The sequence below is a fragment of the Triticum urartu genome, chromosome 4 (assembly GCF_003073215.2).
Source record: "Triticum urartu cultivar G1812 chromosome 4, Tu2.1, whole genome shotgun sequence".
NCBI lineage: Eukaryota > Viridiplantae > Streptophyta > Magnoliopsida > Poales > Poaceae > Triticum > Triticum urartu.
In genome coordinates this window covers 437,832,204-437,841,134 of record NC_053025.1, presented here as the reverse complement: position 1 = coordinate 437,841,134, position 8,931 = coordinate 437,832,204, and positions in this window count along the sequence as shown.

The window sequence follows — 8,931 nt, the reverse complement described above, 5'->3', positions numbered from 1 at the left end:
CCAGGTTCACTCATCATGAGTCGGCTGCTTGTTGACAATGCAGAGAAGAAACTCCCAGGAGATTTACTAATTACTGTGCTTGTAGCATGAGCAATTTACCATATGATTTTATTAACAGAAAGTCAGAAATAGTAGATAAAACATGACTATTGTAGCAGAGATAAAACAAGTCATGCAATCTGACAAAGAGAAGGTAAATAGCATCTGCATATATGAATTAGAAACGAACATATCTAGAGAAAACACTAGAGCAAGAAGCTGAGGTAGCACCTCAAACAGAAATAGCATGAGAACGTACGGAACAAGAGCAGAAGCACTGGTCTTGGGATCAGTGTCCTTGCCAGCCATGTCGTTGAAGAGGTTGTCGACGTCGGGGAAGAAGTCGTCGTCGGGGAAGTAGTCGTCGGAGTCCGGGTCGTCCGTGACGAAGAAGTTAGTAGTCGCGCGGAGCGCTCCCCAAAACCTTATCACCCCTCTCCCGTACAGGACTCAAAGATGTGCGGTTTCGGAGTCCTACTGTCCTGACCTGCGGTGCACGCCGCAAGCCAATATGGGCAAGATTGTGGCAGTAGCTCAGTGCCCAGGAACTCGGTGGCGAGAGGAAGAGAATCTTCTGGTGTGTCACTCTGGAGAGGAGCGATCTTCCTTTTATAGGCACAGGAGAAGGAGGCGAGAGACTGCGCCGGGAGCTGAAGGGAACGAGGGAGACGAAACATACAGGCAGCAGCCGAAGGGTGCTGCGTTCGTATTCAATATCCACTACAGCAAAAACTTTCCAGCTCCCGAGTGACCTTTCGTATACCTGTAGTGCGTGGCAAAAATTTAGATATCGGCTCGGCTCATTCCCGCAACCCGCGGCGCGTCGTGACGAGGCGGGCGGTGGAGGAGGAGCGCGCATGAGTGTCCCTCTTGTTCTCATACTCAAACATGTGGGGAAACATCCTCCCTTATAAGGAGGGCCAACTCCCACTAAACTAGCAATGTGGGACTAAACTTTAGTTCCACCTCTTGCCTTGCACGAATGGGTTGCGTGGGCCTCTAGGATTTATTGGGATTTTCTGAAACTGCTATTGGGCTGGCCCAAAATAGACAAAATTACAGCAATCTCCCACCAAATCCCAGAGGCACACAAAATTTGCCTTTGGTTCCAAAACACTGTTTTTGATATTGCATTGGAGACAGTTAAGTTGAACTTCCGTCTAAAACTCTATCCTATATACTAGTAAGCAACTTGAATAATGGACTGGGCCTTGAACTGCAGGTTTTATGCGAATCTAGCTTCACACAAAGCGTTGACTGATACTAGGCTACCGTGGGTCTTCCCCGTGGGTGGAGCTTATGCATCATACTCCGAGACCTTTCACAAGTTTACTAGAGATCATCCTACTCTCATAGATTGCGACATTCAACAATCATACTCATATAGGTGTGTTCTTCAAAAGATGTTTTGCAGGACATCTCTACTTTAATGAGCCACTTAGAACACATTAAGATATACATCAACCAGCCATGCAGTTTAGGAGAGTATTGCATCTTCATGGAGTGGTATTGTTAGTACTAAGGATACTCTCCTGTCAGTTGACCAATGCTTGTCTTCCACATCTAATTCACGGGATCTCTGATCACATAGACTAGGTTACCACTGTGAACAACTCACATTATGGGTCTCATAACCATCTCCTTTGATGCATTATCAATCACATTATGTGATAGGCCCTTAGTAAAAGGATCTGCCGAATTTTTAGACGTTTGGATATAATCCAATGCAATAACTTCGGAGTTTTTCATTTTTCTGACAGACTTTAACCTTCTCTGAATGTGTCTTGATGACTTCATGTTATCCTTTGAGCTGCTCACTTTCTTGATCACAGTTTGATTGTCGCAGTTCATAAGGATACCCAGCACATGTTTCTCAACAACCGGCATATTCAAGAGCCGATGAAGCCAATCTGCTTCGACCATAGTTGTATATAGTGTTGTGAGTTCTGCTTCCATTGTTGACCTCGTTAAGATGGTCTGCTTGCAAGACTTCCAAGAAACAGCACCACCTCCATGAGTGAATAAATACCTGCTCATGGCATTTATCTCAACAGCATCTGAGATCTAGTTTGAGTCACTATACCCTTCTTGTACCTTTGGGTACTCAGTGTAGCGAATTCCATAACTCGCAGTGCCTTTCAAGTAATGCATAACTCTCTCTAGAGCTTTCCAATGCACATCTCCTGATTTTGAGACAAACCGGCTCAGTTTGCTAGCAGCAAAAGAGATGTCAGGTCTTGTAGCACTGGCTAAGTACATAAGCGAGCCAATAATGTGAGAATATTTCAATTGATCTCTAGCAATTCTTCGATTCTTTCGAAGTAACATGCTAGCATCATATGGTGTTGGAGAGGGCTTGCAGTCATTGTAGCCAAAGCGACTCAAAATCTTTTCCACATAGTGAGATTGGAGCAATGTAATCCCACCATCATCGTCTCTCCACAACTTGATGTTCAACATGACATCAGCCACTCCTAAATCCTTCATCTCAAAACAAGGAGATAGGAAATCCTTGACCTCCTTAATAACATTCAGATTTGTTCCAAAAATCAGCATGTCATCAACATACAAGCAAAGGATAACTCCCTTGCCCCCACCATGGTGATAGTACACACATTTATCAGCTTCATTTACAACAAAGCCCGCAACTGTTAAAGTTCTTTTAAACTTTTCATGCCACTGCTTCGGTGCTTTCTTGAGTCCATACAAAGATTTCAGCAACTTGCACACTTTTCCTTCCTGACCATCGACTACAAACCCATCTGGTTGTTCCATATAAATTTCCTCGTCCAACTCTCCATTTAGGAAAGCACTCTTAACATCCATCTGATGAACGAGAAGACCATGTGAGGAAGCTAGTGAAAATAGTACTCAAATAGTGGTCAGTCGAGCCACGGGTGAGTAAGTATCAAAGAAGTCTTCACCTTCCTTTTGGGTATAACCCTTAGCCACGAGCCGAGCCTTGTACTTCTCAATAGTACCATCAGTCCTAAGCTTCTTCTTGAATACCCATTTGCACCCTATAGGTTTGCACCCATAAGGACAATCAGTTATCGCCCAAGTTTCATTTGCCAAGATGGAATCCATCTCACTACGGACCGCTTCCTTCCAGTAGTCAGTATCCTCAGATGCACAGGCCTCTGAAATAGAACTGGGAGTGTCATCTATGAGATACACAAGAAAATCATCACCAAAAGACTTTGCAGTCCTCTGTCTATTGCTCCTAGTAGGAACTTCATTGTTCTCCTCCACAGGATTTTCAAAGTGTTCCATCGAAATGATAGGTTCAGTAATTGTAACTAATTACCGATTCGAGGAACTAGGCATCTCCTGATTTGATGAGCTCGCCATATCCTTCATGGGAAAGATATCTTCAAAGAAAGTCGCATCATTCGACTCCATGATTGTACCGACATGCATGTCAGATACCTCAGATTTTACAACCAAGAAGCTATAGCCAATGCTATGAAAAGCATATCCCAGGAAAACACAATCCATAGTTTTTGGTCCAAGTTTGCGCTTCTTTGGAATTGGCACATTGACTTTCGCCAAACAACCCCATGTTTGTAGGTAAGAGAGTTTTAACCTTTTCTTCTCCCGTTCCTTGAATGGAGTTATTTCTTTGTTCTTTGTGGGAACTCGGTTTAGGACATGACATGCAGTCAATATCGCCTCCCCCCACCATGCCTTGGAGAGACCCGATGTGTCTAACATGACATTAGCCAAATTAGTTAGAGTACGGTTCTTTCTTTCCGCTACCGCATTTGACTGAGATGAGTAGGGAGGCGTCCTCTCATGGATTATACCATGTTCCTCATAGAAGGAATCAAATTCATTTGAAAAATACTCTCCACCACAATCGGACCTAAGCCTCTTAATCTTTCGATCAAGTTGGTTTTTCGCTTCAGCTTTATAGATCTTGAAATAGTTCAAAGCCTCATCCTTAGATTTCAGAAGATACACATGGCAGTATCTAGTGGATTCATCAATTAACGTCATAAAATACTTCTTTTCACCTTTTATCAATACACCATTCATTTCACAAAGATCAGAATGCGTGAGCTCTAGTGGTGCAAGATTTCTTGTTTCCGTAGTCGTATGAAACTTATGAGGTTGCTTAGCTTGCACACACACTTGACACTTAGATCCCTTGACAGTGGTGAAACTAGGGATTAAGTTCAACTTCGCTAGTCGCGACATGCAACCAAATTTAACATAACAAAGACATGAATGCCACACATTTGATTCACTGTTGTTGCAAACATGATTAACAAATTTATTGCAAACATCTGACAAGGATAAACGAAACAGGCCTCCTGACTCATAGCCTTTACCAACAAAGGTTCCATACTTGGATATTATAAATTTATTCGACTCAAAGACAAGCTTGTAACCATCTGTACACAGAAGAGATCCGCTAACAAGATTTTTATTGATGGAGGGGACATAATGCACGTTCTTCAGCTGCATGATCTTCCCCGAAGTAACCTTCAGATCGACCGTGCCAACACCACGAACAGAAGCACTTGAACTGTTACCCATCAGCACGGTGGAAGTCCCTACGGTCTGATAAGGCAAAAACATGGAAATATCACCGCATACATGCACATTAACACTCGTGTCAATCAACCAATCAGGAGAATGACATACTGAAAGAATAGTGGGAAATATACCATACCGCCTTTCCCAAGATGACGCTTGTCATAGCGATTAGGGAAACTAGGAGCCCAGTGATCAGGATCTCCACACACATGACAAACATCTTTCTTCTTGTCATTCTTCTTCTTGAAGTTTGTGTGCTGTACAGCCTTGTTCTTCCCATCAAACTTTGCTTTACCATCAAACTTTCTCTTGTTCTTGAACTTGTGGGCCTAGAAGTTTTTCTTCTGTACCAGATTGGCACTAGATCCTCCATCAATACCTCGAGCACGTACGTCTTTTTCTCTCGCCTTTTCTTCCACATCAAGAGTACCAATGAGATTCGGAACGGAAAACTCCTGCCTCTTATGCTCCAGTAAGGTTGCAAAGTTCCTCCACGAAGGAGGAAGCTTAGTGATGATGCCTCCGGCAACAAACTTGTCCGATACGTAGCATACAATTGAAGTGCTCACGTTCTCCAGCAAACGATTGTAGCTCATGAGCTTGCTCAACCACGGAGCGCTCTTCAGTCATCCTGTAGTCATAGAATTCACCGGTACAACGACGTGCTATACAAACGGTTTTTAACCCTTTTCTGCGACGACATTTGGAACCGTCGCCAAGTGAGTGTGGGCGATAGGGGGTCCATCCCACACGACCCAGAAGCCGTCGGTTATAGGCCCTCCTGGGACACCAAATGAGCTCGTGTGCGATCGGGCGAGGCATCAAAACCCAATCATTTCCATAGGTATGTACATCCCACACGGTGAATCCCAGAAAATCATTTCCGTAGGTATGTACATCCCACACGGTGAATCCTAGAAAATCATTTCCGTAGGTATGTACATCCCACACGGTGAATCCTAGAAAAACATTTCCGTAGGTATGTATATTACTCATAGTTCTTTGTGTGGAGACGTTTGTGCAAGGTGGCCTAACGCAAACAGTTCGCTGCCGGAAGTCGTGTGTGATTGTTAGTTGATCGAACACGCCTACTTTCTGGAAACCGTGCGGGTTGTTTGAGTTCATCGCACACGTGCTGTCTGAGTAACCGTCTGCAATAGAAAACCCTAATAAGCAGGGTAATTAGCCTATTATTGATAATCCATGTACTAATCAAACTGATATTTCTTATAAAACACGCAAGATATTTCATATCTGTATAAAAGCAACTAGGATTTTATAATCGAATTACATCAGATAGCTTTGGCACTCAGTTACGCCATTACACAACAGCACCAAGTTTCACATGCAACATCAATAACCTTTGAAAAGTAGCATCATACATGGTAAATAGACAGATGAATCTCATCTGGGAAACTGTAGAAGCAGAAGGCAAATATTGAGCCTTCAGTGATGTTGAATGTCCTTGCAACTTTAGGCCAGTGGCTATGGATAATTGCCCGCCCAACCTTCGTCCTCTTCAGCAAGACTTCAATATTGTACCGTGGGTGTTGAATGAATACCTTCCTCGCCTCTTGACCATGCGGGTGGTTTAAGAGGTAATCATCGGTGAACTGCTTTGAAAAGTACTGAAAACAAAGCTATGCATAAATCGCTGTTGTAAATTTTGAAATAGCGCAAGGGTTAAAAACAAGGTAAAAGAGTTGGTACCACCCTATAGTTGACTGATGTCTTCTTCATTGTGCAAGCAAAGATCTTGCTGTTATTCGTCACAAGTTTCTTCATCCTAACAATCTTTCTGAGTTTCTTAACTTGACTGATATTCATGGACATCTCATTTCCCCATATGCAAAATGGGTCAAACAGTGGGTCTAAGCCTCTGACAGCAGGACCTACATGTGCAAGACCAAATTGTAAGAAACCTAAATATTAAAATGATTCCTGCAACTGCAAAATAATGTGCTATTAGCCAAAGGACCCTGCTTGAACAAACCTCGATGGTAAACCGCACTGTCTCCCATTGTTTCCCTGCAACACACATAAGGAAGATCTTGATCAGGTTAACTAAGAGTTGCCATACTATCAGTAGAATATGTATTGAGTACAGCCAAATTTGATTGGTGTCACATGCATAACAATACAAAATTGTACCCACAACAAATGAAAATCAAATTGCAGAACTGAGCCAAACAGTTAAATGGACAGCAGACCAAATGAACCAAAATAGTTAACTGAGCACGACATTGGAGAATAGAAACATGTACTAGAAGATAAGACAGTTAACAAAACAAAGAATGCTTGAGAACAGTACTACGAAATGTAGCAATTGTTGGACCAAAGTGTTAACTGAACATTACATTTCAGAGGACCAAACTGTTAACTGAACATCAGATTGCATATTAACATTACAGAGAAAAAATCACTAGAAGGCACTGGCAGTGGCCTCGAGAAAACAACACGAACTATATTTTAAAGTAGACAACCACGTGGTTGTGTCAACGAAGGCCTCGAAGATGAGGTGCTCCTCCAAGATCAGGCGGTCGACACGTATGGCAGCCATAGCGACCTCGTGCGCGCGTGCGGCCGCATGCTACTAAGCTCCAATTTATACTTCATGCAAAATGGCAGTGGGCGGCGCTTAATTGGAGGAGGGGGCAGTGATTTCGGTGGAAGGTGTCGCACCGTTGGTCCGGGCATGTGGGACGGGAAAGGAGGAGGATGGTGTGGGTGGGGTGTGGATTACCTGACCATATCGACAAGGCCGCGCAATAAGAAGAAGGGCCGGCGGCGAGGAGGCCGCGCATCAAGAAGAAGGGTCCCCGGCGAGAAGGCGGTGCTGCAAGAAGAAGGCTCGTCAGCAAGGAGGCGGCGCTGCAAGAAGAAGGGTAGCCGACGAGGAGGCGGCGCTGCAAGAAGAAGGGTCGCCGGCGAGGAGGCTGGGCTGCCAGTAAGCACTAATGAAGGCTTGAATTTGGAAAGCAAGGATGAACAGTGGAAATGTGGCTTTTGGCAGGAGGGAGGGGGCGGGGAGATAGATATTTCCGCGGTGGCAAAAAAATTCGCTCGGTACCGTGAGAAACTGGCGCGCAAGTGTGGTTCAAGCGAGGGCGGTGGACTGTAGATGATGAAGCTTCCTGTGTAAGCCAGACAAGACGGTGGGCCAAGATATTTTATATCACATCCCACACAATTTTTTCTAGTAAACTGTTTGTGATATACTTGATTTTTCATTATGTTTTTAAAGACAAAATGGTGTTACGGAGGGAAAGGATGGTGTTTGAATTGTTAGAACATTTACGTAGAGTGAACATGCAACTAGTACATGAGTGTCGTGTTTAAATTTGGAATTATTCCGGGTTTGTTTGACATTTTTATGCATTAATTGAGTTTCTGGGTATTTAATGTGCATAATTTAAATTTGAACTACAAGCACATGCTCCAATGCACCAAAGTTTGTTGAAAAATCACATGTGTGTCTTTGGGTGAATTTATAGGTCCCATGTAAGAAATGAGAATGAAATTTAAACATCTGGGCGTCGTGGCTCGGCCGAAAAGATTGAGAAACTTGGTTTTTTAATTTCTGTAAATCGAAAACACATCTGAAAATCATGAAACTTGGCATGGTGTCATGACATGGCACAAACATGTTGCGGTAATTTTTTTGGCCGAACTGGGACAAACTTTGGTGTAAGCTTCTTGCAAACCGGAGTTTCCCTCAAAAAGGCTCATGGTTTTGAGAGTGAACGTGTCACCTTCGTGTGCGAAATGACATACGTACACTGCCTTCGCCCGTCTTAATTTTTGTGCACTGGCATATTAGACCAAATAGAAATATCGTGCTAAATTTTGGAATTATTCCGGGTTCGTTTGACATTTTTATACATTAATTGAGTTTTTGGTCATTTAATGTGCATAATTCAAATTTAAACTATAAGTACATGCTTCAGTGCATCAAAATTGGTTGAAAAATCACATGTGTGTCCTTGGGTGAATTTATAGGTCCCATGCAAGAAATAAGAATGAAATTCAAACATCTGGACGTCGTGGCTCGGCCGGAAAGATTGAGAAACTTAGTTTTTTAATTCCTGTAAATCTAAAACAAGCCTGAAAATTATGAAACCTGGCATGGCGTCATGACATGGCATCAACATGCTACGGTAATTTTTTTGGCCAAATTGGGACAAGATTTGGTGTAAGCTTCTTGCGAATCGGAGTTTCCCTCAAAAAGGTTTGTGATTCCAAAAGGGAATGTGTCACTTCCGTGTGTGAAACGAGATACGTACACTGCTTTCTTCTGCCTTAAGTTTTTTACACTGGCAGATTAGACCAAATAGAAGTTCGTGCTAAATT